This window comes from Ornithorhynchus anatinus, chromosome 13 (assembly GCF_004115215.2).
Source record: "Ornithorhynchus anatinus isolate Pmale09 chromosome 13, mOrnAna1.pri.v4, whole genome shotgun sequence".
NCBI classification, from domain to species: Eukaryota; Metazoa; Chordata; class Mammalia; order Monotremata; family Ornithorhynchidae; genus Ornithorhynchus; species Ornithorhynchus anatinus.
Genome location: NC_041740.1, coordinates 32,641,964 through 32,658,281, shown reverse-complemented (window position 1 = coordinate 32,658,281; position 16,318 = coordinate 32,641,964). Strand labels below are relative to the sequence as shown.

General features: G+C 45.7%; 1 non-coding gene across 1 annotated transcript; it reads right to left on the bottom strand.

The window, feature by feature from the left end:
• Positions 1 to 11,821: 11,821 nt before the first annotated feature.
• On the bottom strand, positions 11,822 to 11,959 carry LOC114816330. The gene has a single exon (XR_003764094.1). It is a non-coding gene; the product is annotated as a small nucleolar RNA SNORA7 (small nucleolar RNA).
• Between the last annotated feature and the right edge of the window lie 4,359 nt (positions 11,960 to 16,318).

Below are 16,318 nucleotides of genomic sequence, written 5' to 3'. Positions count from 1 at the left end.
GCCGCCTCCCCCCCCCCCCCAGGACCGGTCGCCGGCCGCGGGGAGCCCCCCGCCGCGGCTACTCTCCGGACGCCCCGCCGAGGTGCTCCATACCGAGCCCCGGCCGGAAAGGGGCGCGGGGGGCCTTTCAGCGGCGCCACCTCCCTTTAAGAGCGGCGGGGCGGAGGGAGGACGACGACGGGGAGCGGGAGGAGGAGGAGGAGGAGGAGGCCGAGGAGGCCGCCGCCGCCGCCGGGGGAGTGATCGGCACAGGGAGGACGACGAGGGGAGCCGTTAAGCCCTCGCTAAACGCTCGTCTCGACCCCGGGGGAACGATAATGTTGGTAGCTCTGAAGCGCTTGCTAGGTGCCGAGCGCTGGGCTCAGCCCTGGGGTAGGGATAAGGCCGGTAGCTGTTAAGACGGATAATGGTGGTGGTTGTCAAGCGCCCACTTAGCCCTGGGGTCATAATAATGATGGTTTCTATGAAGAGTGATAATGTTGCTATGTGTTAAGCGCTCACTTTGTGCAGAGCGCTGGTCTCAGCCCTCGGGTAGTGATAATGCTGCTGTCTGTGAAGAGTAATGATGTTGGTAGGTGTTAAGCGCTTACTTAGCCCTGGGGTAATAATAATGATGGTTTCTGTGAAGCGTGATAATGTTGGTATTTGTTAAGCGCTCACTTTGTGCCGAGCGCTGGTCTCAGCCCTCGGGTAGTGATAATGCTGCTGTCTGTGAAGAGTAATGATGTTGGTAGGTGTTAAGCGCTTACTTAGCCCTGGGGTAATAATAATGATGGTTTCTGTGAAGCGTGATAATGTTGGTATTTGGTAAGCGCTCACTATGTGCCGAGCACTGTTCTCAGCCCTGGGGTATTGATAATGCTGGTGTCTGTTAATAGTAATAATGTTGGTATTTAAGCGCTCACTATGTGCCGAGCACTGTTCTCAGCCCTGGGGTGATAATGCTGGTATCTGTTAATAGTAATAATGTTGATATTTGTTAAGCGCTCACCATGTGCAGAACACTGTTCTCAGCCCGGGGGGAATAATAATGCTGATATCTCTTAAGCGCTTGCTAGGTACCGAGCACTATTCCTAGCCCTGGGGTAATAATAATGCGGGTATCTGTTAGTAGTAATAATGTTGGTATTTAAGTGCTTACTAAGTGCAGAGCACTGTTCTCAGCCCTGGGGGAATAATAATGCTGGTATCTCTTAAGCAGTTGCCATGTGCCAAGCACTGTTCTCAGTCCTGGGGTAATAATGCTGGTTATCTGTTAAGAGTAATAATGTTATTTAAGCACTTACTCTGTGCAGAGCGCTGTTCTCAGCCCTGGGGGAATAATAATGCTGGTTATCTGTTAAGAGTAATAATGTTATTTAAGCACTTACTCTGTGCAGAGCGCTGTTCTCAGCCCTGGGGGAATAATAATGCTGGTTATCTGTTAAGAGTAATAATGTTGGTATTTAAGTGCTTACTAAGTGCAGAGCACTGTTCTCAGCCCTGGGGGAATAATAATGCTGGTATCTCTTAAGGGCTTGCAGTGTGCCAAGCACTGGTCTCAGCCCTGGGGTAATAATAATGCTGGTATCTGTTAATAGTAATAATGTTGGTATTTGTTAAGCGCTCACTATGTGCCAAGCACTGTTCTCAGCCCTGGGGGAATAATAATGCTGATATCTTTTAATAGTAATAATGTTGGTATTTCCGCGCTAAGTGCAGAGCACTGTTCTCAGCCCTGGGGTAATAATAATGCTGGTATCTGTTAATAGTAATAATGTTGGTATTTGTTAAGTGCTTACTAAGTGCAGAGCACTGTTCTCAGCTCTGGGGTATTAATAATGCTGGTATCTGTTAATAGTAATAATGTTGGCATTTAAGCGCTCACTATGTGCAGACCACTGTTCTAAGCGCTGGGGTAGATACGGGGTAATCAGGTTGTCCCACATGAGACTCACGGTCTTCATCCCCATTTTACAGATGAGGGAACTGAGGCACAGAGAAGTGAAGTGACTTGCCCACAGTCACACAGCTGACAAGTGGCAGAGTCGGGATTCGAACCCATGACCTCTGACTCCCAAGTCCCGGCTCTTTCCACTGAGCCATGCCGCTTCTGTGTTAAGCACTTATTCTATGCCAAGCACTGTTCTCAGCCCTGGGGTAATAATAATAATGCTGGTATATGTTAAACACTTACTATGTGCCAAGCACTGCTCTCAGCCCTGGAGTGGTGGTAATGCTGGTATGTGTTAAATGCATACTGTGCACCAAGTAATAATAATAATAATAATGTTGGTATTTGTTAAGCGCTTACTATGTGCCGAGCACTGTTCTAAGCGCTGGGGTAGACACAAGGGAATCAGGTTGTCCCACGTGGGGCTCACAGTCTTAATCCCCATTTTACAGATGAGGTAACTGAGGCACCGAGAAGTTAAGTGACTTGCCCAAAGTCACACAGCTGACAAGTGGTAGAGCCGGGGTTCGAACCCATGACCTCTGACTCCGAAGCCCAAGCTCTTTCCACTGAGCCACGCTGCTTCCCTCAGTGCTGGAGGGGATGCAAGGTGATCAGGTTGTCCCACATGGAGCTCACAGTCTTAATGCCCATTTTATAGATGAGGTCACTGAGGCCCAGAGAAGTGAAGTGACTGGCCCAAAGTCACAAAGCAGGCAAGAGATAGAGCCAGCTTTAGAATCCCCGACTTCTGACTCTCAAACCTGGGCTCTTTCCACTGAGCCACGCTGCCATACACTGCTGCTCCCAGGCTGGGGTAGAGACCAGGTCATCAGGTTGTCCCACGTGGGGCTCCCAATCTTCACCCCCATTTTACAGATGAGGTCATGAGACCCAGTGAAGTGACTTGCTCAGGGCCTCACAGCTGACAAGCGGCAGAGCTGGGATGGGAACCCACGACCTCTGACTCCCCAGCCCGTGCTCTTTCCACTAAGCCACGGGGCTCCCAGTCTCCAGCCCCATTGTACAGATGAGGTCACTGAGGCCCAGAGAAGTGAACCAGACTACTTCTTTTGTTTTCTGTTTTGTGGTCTGTCTCCCCCTTTTAATAATAATAAAGGTAATGTTTGTTAAGCGCTTACTATGTGCAAAGCACTGTTCTAAGTGCTGGGGGTGGGAGGGCGGATACAGGGTGATCAGGTTGTCCCATGTGGGGTTCACAGTTTTAATACCTATTTTACAGATGAGGGAAGTGTGGCACAGAGAAGTTAAGCCACTTGCCCAAAGTCACACAGCTGGCAATTGGCAGAGCCACTTAGACTGTGAGCCCGTTGTTGGGCAGGGATTGACTCTATCGGTTGCCGAATTGTGCATTCCAAGCGCTGAGTATTTGATCATTCCAAGTGCTTAGTACAGTGCTCTGCACATAGCGCTCAATAAATACTATTGAATAAATGAGTACAGTGCTCTGCATATAGTAAGCGCTCAATAAATACGATTGAATGAATAATGAGGCAATCCCTGCTAAGTGCTTACTATGTGACTGGCATCGTACTAAGCGCTGGGGTGGATACAATCAAGTTGGGATGGACAGTCCCTATCCCAGGTGGGGCTTACCAGTCTCAAGCCCCAGTTTACAGATGAGGGAACTGAGGCCCAGAGAAGTGAAGTGACTTACCCAAGGTCACACAGCAGACAAGCGGCGGAAGAGGGATTAGAACCTATGTCCTTCTGACTCCCGGGCTCGGGCTCTATCCAGTAGGCCATGCTGCTTCCCCGCCCCACCTCACTCTTGAGGATGGGCACATATCATGGCTTCAGAGGGACTGGGAAATAATCTGTAAAACACTTCTTAAAGAGCGCAGTTTAAGGCCGCTTGGGCATTTTACCTGAATGAGGAGGACTTCTGTTGCTTTGTAGTAAACGCTTGAGAATTGCAACAGTTTGTCAAGATAACACAGGGAGTAGAGGAAAACCGCCTCTGCTACAATTAGAATGTAGGCACTCACCTGCCGGGTGAATCACTTCCCTTCAAGACTCCCATCTCCCGTTGTATCATCTGGTTCCAGAATTTCAACAGGAAAGCATCGAGAACCGCGTAAGGTGCCAGCAAAGTGCACTAAGTAGCTTTAGCAAAAGGGACATCACTGGCCCTATTGCAGGTTATTTAGGTAGCATTTTCTATATAGGCAAATGTTCCATTGTGGTACCTCCACACTGTGGAGTTTAAGACCTTCAGGGTTCTCGGAAGGAAAAAGGTGGTGGACGATGGGTGAAACCATGCCGATTCCAATACAGCTGTTCAGCATGACTTGAAATGTTTTCTCTTAAGGACGTCTTTGCCCACAGATTAACTTTCTCACTTCATTTTCTTATCCCTCTCTGTCTGGATGCCCAGGTCAGGGAAGGCAGGGGCTGGCTCCGGGGCCAGAATGGTGCTTTGTACAGAGTAAGTCCTGAGTAAATATCATCGATGGATTGGAGACAACCCTGCAAGCCCCTGGGAGCCTCCGTTATCCTGGAATCAGATTTGGGGAAAACTCTTCCAGAATCCCTTAGTGACCTGCTCCGATCACATCCCTGGATGTCTAGCATGGATGGAAAATACTTTTCAACCCTATGTAACTTCACTCTTTTCCAGCTACCAATATTTTCTGTACATTTTTTCTTGAAATCTGTGTTTCGTAAGAGTTGCTGGGCGTGAAGAGCAATTTTTTGAGTGCCAAACTCTGCTGAACAAAAGGGAGAAAGCGTGTTTTTCCTTATTCTTGTTGGTCAGATACAAAAAAAATACTTCAGGCCATTTTCCCTTTTCTCCTACCTTCACACATTTTGCCTTAGAACCATTCATAGAGATTTTTATATATATAATGTATATATAAATGTGTGTGTATAGTTATAATTACGTATAGATGTGTATGTATTTGCATTTTAGTATTTGTCTTCATTTTCCCATTAAGCCTGTAAGCTCCTTGAGGGCACCAACTGTATATATTCTGTACTTCCCTGTATCGTTTTATATAGTGCATTTGCACAGCATGGTAACTTAATAAATGTTTGTTGGCTGAACTGATTCCGGACCAGAAAAAGGAAAGGGGTTTTTGCTTTTTTTTAAAATAAATGATAGGAAAATAAGGTTAAGATGGACCTGTTAAAGCAGTCTCACTAATAGAAGACACTTTCACAGTGGGTGAAAAAGAAACATCCTAATCATTTGATTATTATTCAACAGTAAATGCTACTATTTGGTCATTACCATCCAATAAAATATATTGACTCTCCTAAATATTGTACTTGGAATTAATTAATCAGTGGTATTTCTTGAGTGCTTATCTTGTGCAGCACATTCTAAGCACTTGGGAGAGTGCAGTTTAAGAGAATAAGCAGGTATAACACATTCCCTGCCTTTAACGAGCGTACAGTCTAAAGGGGGAAACATCCTTGAGCTGTTCCGGCAGCAATATTTATGCACCAGTGTGCCCCTCCCCCCCCCCCAGACTGTAAGCTCACTGTGGGCAGGGAATATCTTCAGCCCTGCTCACCTCAACACAGCTATGTTAGGTAGGACGTGAGGGGAATGAGTGACAGAAGGCTACCCAAACAAGTGCTGAAGGGAGAGCTGAAATTGGGAAACCCACAAGAAGGACAGAAGAGGTGGTCTGAGGACACAGTAAAACAGAGCTTCAGACAAGGCAGCAATCCATCTGAGAACTGAAAGTCAGTTACTAAGGATACACTTGAATGACATGCTGCCGTAAAGAAAGGAGTGGCTCTTTTTGAGCAAAAGCTTTGTGAAGGAAGAGCGTTAAACAAAAATGCAGAAGAGTAAACAACGTCAAACACTGCAAACATCAAAATGTGAAAACAAAACAAGGGGTGGCATTTTTGCGCGTACCACGTGGCCAGGACTCTGGGTCCCACATTGGACTTTTCAGTCACACACGGGCTTATAAGTTAATTAACATCGGTGGTGTCCTCTTTGAAATCAAAGGATTAGTATGCTTACAGATCTATATGGCTATCTATATATATAGGTGTAGATCTCCTCTAGAGGAGGCCATCAAAGGGCTATACTCTCAAATGGATGTGAGGCTGTTCCCGTGTAATAATAATAATAATAATAATTACGGTATTTGTTAAGCACTTACTGTGTGCCAGGCACCGTACTAAGCACTGGGGTGGATACAAGCAAATGGAGTTGGACACAGTCCCTGTCCCATGTAGGGCTCAATCCCCATTTTACAGATGAGGTAACTGAGGCACAGAGAAGCAAAGTGACCTACCCAAGGTCACGCAGCAGAGAAGTGGCAGAGCCGGGATTAAAACCCACGACCTTCTGCCTCCCCGGCCCATGCTCTATCCACCGCACTGTGCTGCTTCTACCTTGTCATTCATGTTTGGTTTGGAGGGGAGCAGCGTGGTTTGCCGAAAAGGTGGACAAGTGAGGGAATCGGGTTCTTATCTTCTGATCTAGTCTTGAGGACACCTCATTTAGAGGGCCTTTCCAGTTTCTCTTGAATCTTTAGACTGTGAGCTTGATGTAGGCAGGAAATGTGTCTGCACACAGTCAACGCTCAAATACCATTGATTGATGCCAGAAATACTGATTTTTCTTGAACGATTCCCAATTCAGCTCCCCAGTGATGGAGGAATAAAGGGCTGAGAGAGAAAGCACATGAGAATTAATTCTAGGATCTCCTAGGTGCACTTGGATGCAAATGTCAGAAACACGGTCAGATTCCCCAGAGAAACTAATTTCTGGTCCCGTTTCTTAATGATTTATCTCCTTGTATCCCCTGTGTGAGTTCCTTAAGGCTAAGTTCAGGGTCTCCATCTATTCTCCATCAAAATCCATTCCCTCGGAGAACTCATTCACTCCCATGATTTCAACTACTATTTTTAATAATAATAATAATAATGTTGGTATTTGTTAAGTGCTTACTATGTGCAGAGCACTGTTCTAAGCACTGGGGGGGATACAGGGTCATCAGGTTGTCCCACATGAGGCTCACAATCTTAATCCCCATTTTACAGATGAGGCAACTGAGACACAGAGAAGTTAAGTGACTTGCCCAAGGTCACTCAGCTGACAAGCAGCGGAGCCGGGATTCGAACCCATGAGCTATGACTCCCAAGCCCAGGCTCTTTCCACTGAGCCACACAGATGATACCCAGATCTGCATCTCCAGCCCTGATATCTGTCCTCTTCAGTCTCAGGACATTTCTACTCAGGTGTCCAGCCGATGCCTCAAACTTAACATGTCCAAAACAGAACAACTCCTCTTCCCACCCAATCCTCGTCTTCCTCCTGACTTTCCCATCCTACCTGTCTGATGTCCTACCTGTAAACCTGCAAACCTGTCTCGTAAACTTGACGATATCCTCAACTCATCTCTCTCATTCAACCTACGTATCATATACAGTTCTCAGGAATTCTCTTTGGTTTGCAAAATCTCTTTGGTTCTATTCAAATGGACTAGTTCTATCCTGGTTTCCTTCACCTCTGATACCCAGTGAAGACAGAGCTGTTCTATAGCACACACGCCAAACCAGTAGGGAGTGGATAGGAAGAGTAAGCACGCTCAGTTTCCTTCTAGGTCTCTTGATTTTCTTCAGGCCCACCCCATTCATTCTTTCATTCATTCGATTGTAATTATGGAGCGCTTACTGTGTGCAGAGCACTGTATTAAGCGCTTGGGAAAATAGAGTACAACAATAAGCAGACACATTGCCTGCCCACATCGAGCTTGGCTTTCGTCCTTGGGCAAGTGAGAATATGCTCAGTTTCATGGCTGCTCCAGGTCTAAACTGATTTTGGATTTTGTTTGGGTTCAAGGTTCATATAGCTTTTTCTCTTTGTATAATAAAATATGGGGAGGCAGCATGGCCTAGTGGAAAGAGCAGAGATCTGGAGTCAGAAGACCCAGGTTTTAGGCCTGGCTTTGTCACCTTCCTGCTTGGTGACATTGGGCAAGTCACTTAACCGCTCTCTGCCTCAGTTTCCTTCTCTGTGAAGTAGGGTTAAAATACTTATTCTCCTTCCTTCTTAGGTTGTGAGCCCAAATAAGGGATAGGGACTGAGTCTCATCCGATGACCTTGTATCTAGCCCAGCACTTAGCCTTAGTGCTTGGTACATAGTAAGGGCTTAATAAATACCATTCCAAAAAGAAAAATGAGGTGGCCTTTTCTGTCCTGATACTTGGAAAGGGAAGAGACCATCAAGGGCTGCATTGTCCATTTGATAGAAAATAATCCCAAAAAAGGAAAACAGCTGAGATGAAGATGTCTCTACACTTTCTCCACTTATGCTTATTTTTCTCTCTGTCCAGTTCGGAAAACCTATTGAAAAGGGCAATTCGGTTTTGTTTTTTTAAATGGAATTTGTTAGGCACTTGCTATGTGCCAGGCACCGTAATAACAATACTAATTATGGTATTTGTTAAGTACTACTATGTGCCAAGCACTATTCTGAGCTGTGCTCTGGGGTAGATACGAGCTCATCAGGCTGGACACAGCCTCTGTCCCACATGGAACTCACAGTCTTAATACCCATTTTATAGATGAGGTAAATGAGACAGAGAAAAGCGAAGCGAGTTGCCCAAGGTCACACAGCAGACGAGTGGCAGAGATGGAATTAGAACCCAGCATCCTTGGGTTCCAGGCCCATGCTCTTTCCACTAGGCCATGCTGTTTGTCAGAACACTTGTAACAACACAGCATCCGCTAGCCAAAAAACTCATTTCAGTGGAGGTTCAGACTGAGTGACAAGCAATTAGATTCTTCAGCACAACCTGGTTTTTTTAATATAATTATGACCACTCCTAACAATAATAACAATGCTATGATTATTACTGTCATTTATTTTAACAAAATTACCCATTTTGGATATTAGTCAAACAATAAGATTTTTTTTTTGAATGCGAAACAGAAGTGATCATGGAGTGCTTTCCATGGTTAATTTTAAAAAGAAATTGGTAAGTGGGTGAAATATTTCCAAATAATGGTCCTAAATAGAAGCAGATCTAATTGTGTAATCTCCCCATAGAAAGTTCAGCCAAGGCATCACCAACTGGGCCAGACAAAAATTCTCTCTTCCTTTTATGGGACTGTGCTGAGGAGCCTCTGCCAATTGTGTGATGGTTTTACGACTCTGAGAAATGGGAATTAGGAAGCTCATCAAATACCTACTCACAGGCCACGTTAGTGAGAATTTGAACTCAGATCTCATGGAGCGACACAAGAGGGCATTACTGCTCTATGCAGTCTAACACTTAGGCTGTGCTCTTTAGCCCATTGCTCAAGCTCTAGTGCTTGATAGGGATGACACATTGCGTGGCACATAGTAAGCACTTAACTAATATCACAATTACTACTCCTGATCATCTAGGGGTTGCAGGGATTGCGTTTAGACTGTAGGTGGAGTTCTTATGGCTATTCCTGGGCTCAGCCTGGGTTCAGGCAAGAAAGTCAGGGAGAAGAGGTAGCCCCCCTTTTCTATTTTTAACCCTAGTCTGGTCCCCAAGACCACAGGACGGATCCAGTAGGGTCCCGTGGTTCCCCAACCTTCAACCCTCCCCCACTCTTTTAACTATTTGTTGCCGAATTGTACATTCCAAGCGCTTAGTATAGTGCTCTGCACATGGTAAATGCTCAATAAATGCGATTGTATGAATGAGCTGCTAAATCTACTGAATATGATCGGAGGCTATAAAATTCATCTATTCTTTCGATTTCATGAAGTTTCCCCTTGTCCTTCCCGTCTATAAGTCATCCGTTTTCCTCCCCACTCTTCCTTCCCTTCTCCCTGCACTGGATGTAATGATATTTCTCCAGTTACTATGTTCTCTTCAGTAACACAGTCAAGCATCGCGCTGGCTTTTTTTCTAATCTGCCGCTGCTCCGCACTAGCCAGACATCGACCTCTGAGCTATGCCTGATGATTTCCAGCTTTCTTTCCTAAAGCGATCCTCAGCATCATTGGCTCTGAAGGATCTAGGTTACCTTGGCTCAGGTACCTTTCCTTATTTCATCCAGACTCTATTTATTTGCTATTTCCTGTTATAAACTCCTGCCCCTCCATGTTTGGCTCCATCTGTACTTTGTCATCCTCCTCCCCAGTTGTTAAAACACTAAAATCTCCAGCTTTTGAAAAATTCTCTTCCGCTCTTTGGCTCATTCCACTTGCTCACTGTCTGCTTCCCCTTCCAAGAAATGACTAAATAAAACTGGCCCAAGGACGGACTCTTGGTCGAGCCAGCGTTTGCCATGCTGAATGGAACATCAGCTTCTCAGGCCCAATCTTGGTTTCTTATCACAGATCCAGCATTTAATCTCTGAACAGACTTTAACCTTTGTGCCTTGATAATACATTTTCCTTAATTATCTCTTCAAAGTTGGTCAGAGGCTGTTCAGATTCCAAGTAATCTGTGTTCCCTTTGCAAATCGTCTTCCCTGTTTAAATGATTGTGTTCCTTGTTTAATGTTCATGAAGCTTCAGCAACATCATGAACAGGATAGAGGATCATCTGGGCTAAATGACAATTTATAACACGAGGAGACAGTGAGGAATGTAGTTTCCTTAAGTAATCAGCTGAGAGAAGTAAGTTTTTTAAAAATGGAATTTGTTAAACCCTTATTATGTGTCAGGCTCTGTACTAAGCACTGGGGTAGATACAAGCTAATCAGGTCAGACACAGCCTAATTCCACATGGGGTTCACAGTCTTAATATTCATTTTACAGATGAGGCAACTGAGGCACAGAGAAGTGAAGTAACTTGACCAAAGTCACACAGCAGACAAGTGGCAGAGCTGGGATTAGAACCCAGGTCCTTTTGACTGCCGGGCCTGTGCTCTTTCCCCTCGGCCACACTGCTCCTCTAAGTTAAATTAACTTCCATGAGAGTGGCTCTTTTCATTGCACTTCTACACTCTGTTTTTTCTCAGCATTACATAATGGGGTTCTACTTCTCAGTTGCAAATATTGACCATTCTGAAGGCCAACACATCGATCAATAATATTTATCGAATGCTTACAGTGTGCAGAGCTCTGTACTAAACACTTGGCAAAGACCTGGGAAAAGTGGCCTATTTCAAATCTTGCTACCCCCCAGGCTTTGTGATCCTTTACGCTGTTAATTAGAAACGCCAAGTATGACTATTTTGAATATCCCCTACTGTTCCTCAGATGAGATGCAGGAGGTGCTTGCCGCACAAAACAAATGGTTAATTCATAATCCTGAATAACAAGGTTAAAAGGTCAGTAGACTGCCCAGTTTTCCTTGGGGAGATTTCTTTGGAATGGAAAGTTTCCCTCCTGGACATTAGGTAGAGCAGCATTCCCCCTCTGCTCCTCCTCCACCTTGGGCCCCCCAGCTGTGAACAAAATTTTTCTCCAGATGTTGGGAGGTAGCTCCAGCCTCCAAGTCTGGAATGGGAGTTATACTGTACACTCCCAAGTGCCTAGTCCAGTGCTCTGTGCAAAATAAGTGCTCAATAAATACCACTGATTGATGGAGTGAGTAGATTGAGTAGTCCTGGCTCCCAGGAGGGAAATGGGAGAAGTCGCTTGCTCTCAGGGTGGTAATGAATTCATCTAGATCCAGTACTATTGAGGGAGGTGGCCCTGCTGATTTTTTTTAACGGCATTTTTCAAGTGCTTACTACATGCCAGGCACTGTACTAAATACTGGTCTTGTCTTAGGCTGTCAAGTCTTTTCCAACCCATGGTGACACCGCTGAAATATCTCTTCCAGAATGCCCCGCTCTCCATCTGCAATCGTTTTGGTTGTGTATCCATAGAGTTTTCTTGGTAAAAATATGGAAGTAAAATCAAATCTCCGCCCTCGACTCTTTCCCATGCCGCTGCTGCTCAGCATGGATGAGTTTTGACTTGAGGCAGATTGCCTTCCATTCGCTAGCCACTGCCCAAGCTAGGAATGGAATGGGTAGTCCTCCACTTGACTCTCCCTCCCGTAGCCAAGACTGGTAGAGTACTGGAAACTCTTCAGGTGCGACCCTGAGAAGGGAAATACTGGAATACATGCAAGCTAATCAGGATGGACACAGTCCATACCCCACATGGGGCTCACAGTCCCAATTCCCATTTTACAAATGAGGTAACTGAGGCACAGAGGAAGTGAAGTGACTTACCCAAGGTCACACAGCAGACATGTGGCAAAGCTGGGATGAAAACCCAGATCCTTCTGATTCCCAGGCCTGGATTCTATCCACTAGGCCAAGCTGTTTCTCAAGTAATAACGATTCTCGAGTAATGTAAAACCTGCCCATTTGAGGGCAGGTTTCAGGGGAGCCTTCATTGGAGGAATGAATCATGGCTGATCCTTTTCAACCCTGGCCGGTTTCCTATACATTATGCTCACCTGGTGCTTTTTTAACCTGAAGATTTCAAAGCACTTTACAAAGAGGAGGGATTAGGTCAGAAGTGAAACCGCTTTACAGGGTAAAGTTGCTTGTTCTCGGCTGTACTGGGAATAAGGTGCAGAATAAGGAGAGAGCATTTAAAGCGGGTCTTCCTGGAGTGGCTTATAAAAGTAATATCACAGGCCCCTACAACTGTTGGCCTTCTGCTCAGTCGGGTCACCACATTCAAGCAAGAAGCACGGCGTAGTGGATGAAGCATGGGCCTGGGAGTCGGAGGACCTGGATTCTAATTTGGGTTCTGTCAATTTCCTGCTGTGTGACCTTGGGAAAATCACTTAACTTCTCTGTGTTTTAGTTTCCTCAACTGTAAAATGGGGATTCAATACCTGATCTCCCTCCTACTTGACTGTGAGCCCTATGTGAACCAAGAACTGTGTCCCACCTGAAAAACTTGTATCTACATAGTAAGCGCTTAACAGGTACCATTAAAAAAAAAGAAAAAAGATATAAGGGGATCTCTTGGAATCAAAGCTCCAAGAGACAACAGAAGAAATCCAGCCTTGATCTCTAAGCTTTAGGCTATTTCTGCATCCTATCATCATCTCAAATGTATTTCGATTGCACCTCTGGTTATTTGCCTACTATAAGCTGGTCTCCCCCAGATGCAGTGTTTTATGCAGCGGAACATCCTGTAGACGGTACTGCCTTGTAAAAACTCAATTTTCATTATGACTCTACCAGTGGCGTATTTCTCTCTGCCGTTTTGCTAACTTTATGACCCTTAAATCCGAACCCCTGGCAGCCCTTGGTTTATAACAGTTATAAACCAGAGACTCCCAGGGCCAGGGTTCCCTGAGGTGGTAAGAATGACCCTGAGGAAGCCATTTGGCACTGTTTTCAGGCACCCTTGTTACTGAGCAGTGTAGGACTGGAAGCTGCCTCCAAGATCCCCTCTAATCTGAATTCCATGTTGTTTGTGTCACCTTCTGTGGCCCTCCTCCCCTGCCCCCAAGATTGCTGGGTACTTCCAGCATCCAGTGCCCGCCGCACCGAGCCTGGACATATAAACAGGGCACGTGGGGACGGGCAACGGCAGCAGCAGCTTAAAATGGCAGTGGGCACTGGGAGATGCTGGCATAGACAGTGGTGCTGGGATCTGCATACAATCCCTGAGCTGCTGGGAAAGGGGCAAATCCTGATGTCCATGACAGGCTGAAGGCCCTCCAGCCACAGAATGCTGGCCAGCATGCTGGCGGTAGCCGATTGCAGACTGTAAGTCCTCTAGACTGTAGGCTCAATGTGGGCAGGAAAGGTGTCTGTTCATTGCTATTTATTCGTTCGATTGGTTTTATTGCATTTTTACTGTATGAAGAGCTTGTATTCTCCTAAGCACTTCTTCGTACAGTGCCCTGCAAACTGTAGGCCCTCATTAAATACAGTTGACTGACTGACTTGCAGTACTACGTAGGGGCTATGTGGACAGTTTGCCGAGGGTAGGCAGACAAGCCTGCAGAGGAGGGAAAAGTCATTTCCTCATGCTCTCAGACCCTGTAGATCCCAGGAAGCCGGGGTCCCCACCTCTGGTTTATTGCTTCCTGGAGACAAAGTTTAGCAGATGGCTGATGCCTGGCACTGCTTCGTCTAGGAGGCTCTTTATAATTCTATCGCTTGTGTTTTAGGTTTATTTGCCTCTTTGGCCAATTATTATTATTTTGGTATGTGTTAAGCACTTACTGTGTGCCAGGCACTGTACTAAGTGCTGGGGTGGATATAAGCAAATTGGTTTGGACACAGTCCCTGTTCCATGTGGGGCTCATAGTCTCAAACCCTATTTTACAGATGAGGCAACTGAGGCACAGAGAAGTTAAGTGACTTGCCCGAGGTCACCCAGTAGACAAGTGACAGAGCGGGGATTAGAACCCATGACCTTCTGACTCTTAGGCCCATGCTCTATCCACCACATTATGCTACTTCTTTCCTGTTGTTGCTCCGACTCCTGGCCTGCACTCCCCCTGGGGAGGTGTGGGGATAAATACCAATTGTCCAAAGGATACAGATTCAAGCTATCAACCTTCACATGAAGCAAAAACTCTTCACTCTTGGCTTCCAAGCTCTCCCTCCCCTGGCCCCCTCCTACCTCACCTCCCTTCTCTCCTTCTACAGCCCACCCCGCACACTCTGTTCCTCTGCCACTCACCTCCTCACTGCGCCTCGTTCTTGCCTGTCGCGCCATCAACCCCTGGCCCACGTCCTACCACTGACCTGGAATGCCCTCCCTCCGCACATCCGCCAAACTATCTCTCTTCTCCTCTTCAAAGCCCTACTGAGAGCTCACCTCCTCCAGGAGGCCTTCCCAGACTGAACCGTTCTTTTCCCTCTGCCCCTCCTCTCCTCCCCATTCCCCCTACTCCCTCTCTCTGCTCTACCCCCTTCCCCTCCCCAAAGCATTTGTGTATATTTGTATATGTTATTTATCACTCTATTTTATTAGTGTTGTATATATATCTATGATTCTATTTATCTATTTTGATGGTATTGATGCCTGACTGCTTGTTTTGTTTTGCTGTCCATCTCCCCCTTCTAGACTGTGAGCCATTGTTGGGCAGGGATTGTGTCTATCTGTTGCCGAATTGTACATTCCAAGCGCTTAGTACAGTGCTCTGCACACAGTAAGCGCTCAATAAATATGATTGAACGAATGAATGAATGAAGTAAACTGAAGGTAAACAAGAATCATATAAGATACCTCTATAAACTGATTTCCAGTCCAAATCAAGGACCCACCTTAAAATACTCAGATAGGAACTGATTTGTCCTCACCCATAAGTTGTCACGCTACTTCTTTTTGTGTGTTTCACCATTTTGGCCTGTCATTAAGTCTCAGTTGACACTAAGGATTTTTCTGAAAGAAGAAAGTGTTCTCTAGGTTTTGGTGGTGCTTCTTGCTGGAAATGGGCCACGAAGCAATGGACAAAAAAAACCACACTTCCTTTTTATTTTTTTATCACAATCCCCAGGCAGGATTAGAACCAGGATAAAGATCCTCTTGAATCAGTTTGAACAGGTCTTTGCATCCCAAAGTGGATCAGGTTTTAAAAGAAAGGAATTTTATGCAGTTGCTGCAGCTGGTCTCTGTGTTTTAACCTCCCTTGGTGTGAATCTCATGCGACGTGCAGATTTACCAGTTTGCCACCCACCCTGCCCCCACCCACAGCCATGCAGCTGGCATTCCATATATGTAGCTAGAAAACAAATGTAGCAGTGGTAATGATGGGATTTATTGACACCCATTTGATGCAATGCACTGGACTAGGCCCTTGGGAATAAAGAAGAGAGAAAGCAACACAACCTGATGGAAAAAAACAGGCCTGGGAGTCTGAAGATCTGAGTTCTGCTCCCAGCTCTGCCATTTTTATGGAATTTGAATGCTTATTAAAGTAATAATAATGATAACAATGGTATTTGTTAAGCACTTACTATGTGCCAGGCACCGTTCTAATCACTGGGGGAAGATAAAAGATAATCGGGTGGGACACGTTCCCTATCCCACATAAGGCTTAATCCCCATTTTACAGATGAGGGAACTGAGGCACAGAGAAGTTAAACGAGCTGTCCGAGTTTCACAGCAGACTAGTGGCAGAGTCTGGATTAGAACCCAGGACCTTCTGACTCCCAGGCTGATGTTCTGTCCACTAAGCCATCCTTTGTGCCAGGCACTGTAGGACACTCTGGGGTAGATACAAGCAAATAAAGTTGGATACTGTCCATGGGGCTCACAGTCTTTATCCTCATTTTATATTTGAGGAAACTCAGGCAGAGAGAAGTGAAGTGACTTGCCCTTAGTCACACAGCAGTCAAGTGGCGGGGACCAGGATTAGAACCCTGGTTCTTCTTACTCCCAGGCCACGTTGCTTTGCCACTTGTGAATGAATATCAGTGTTTTATTAATTGATTGGGCGCGCTCCTTGACAAACATCTTAAAGGCAAGGGATGGACCATGTAAC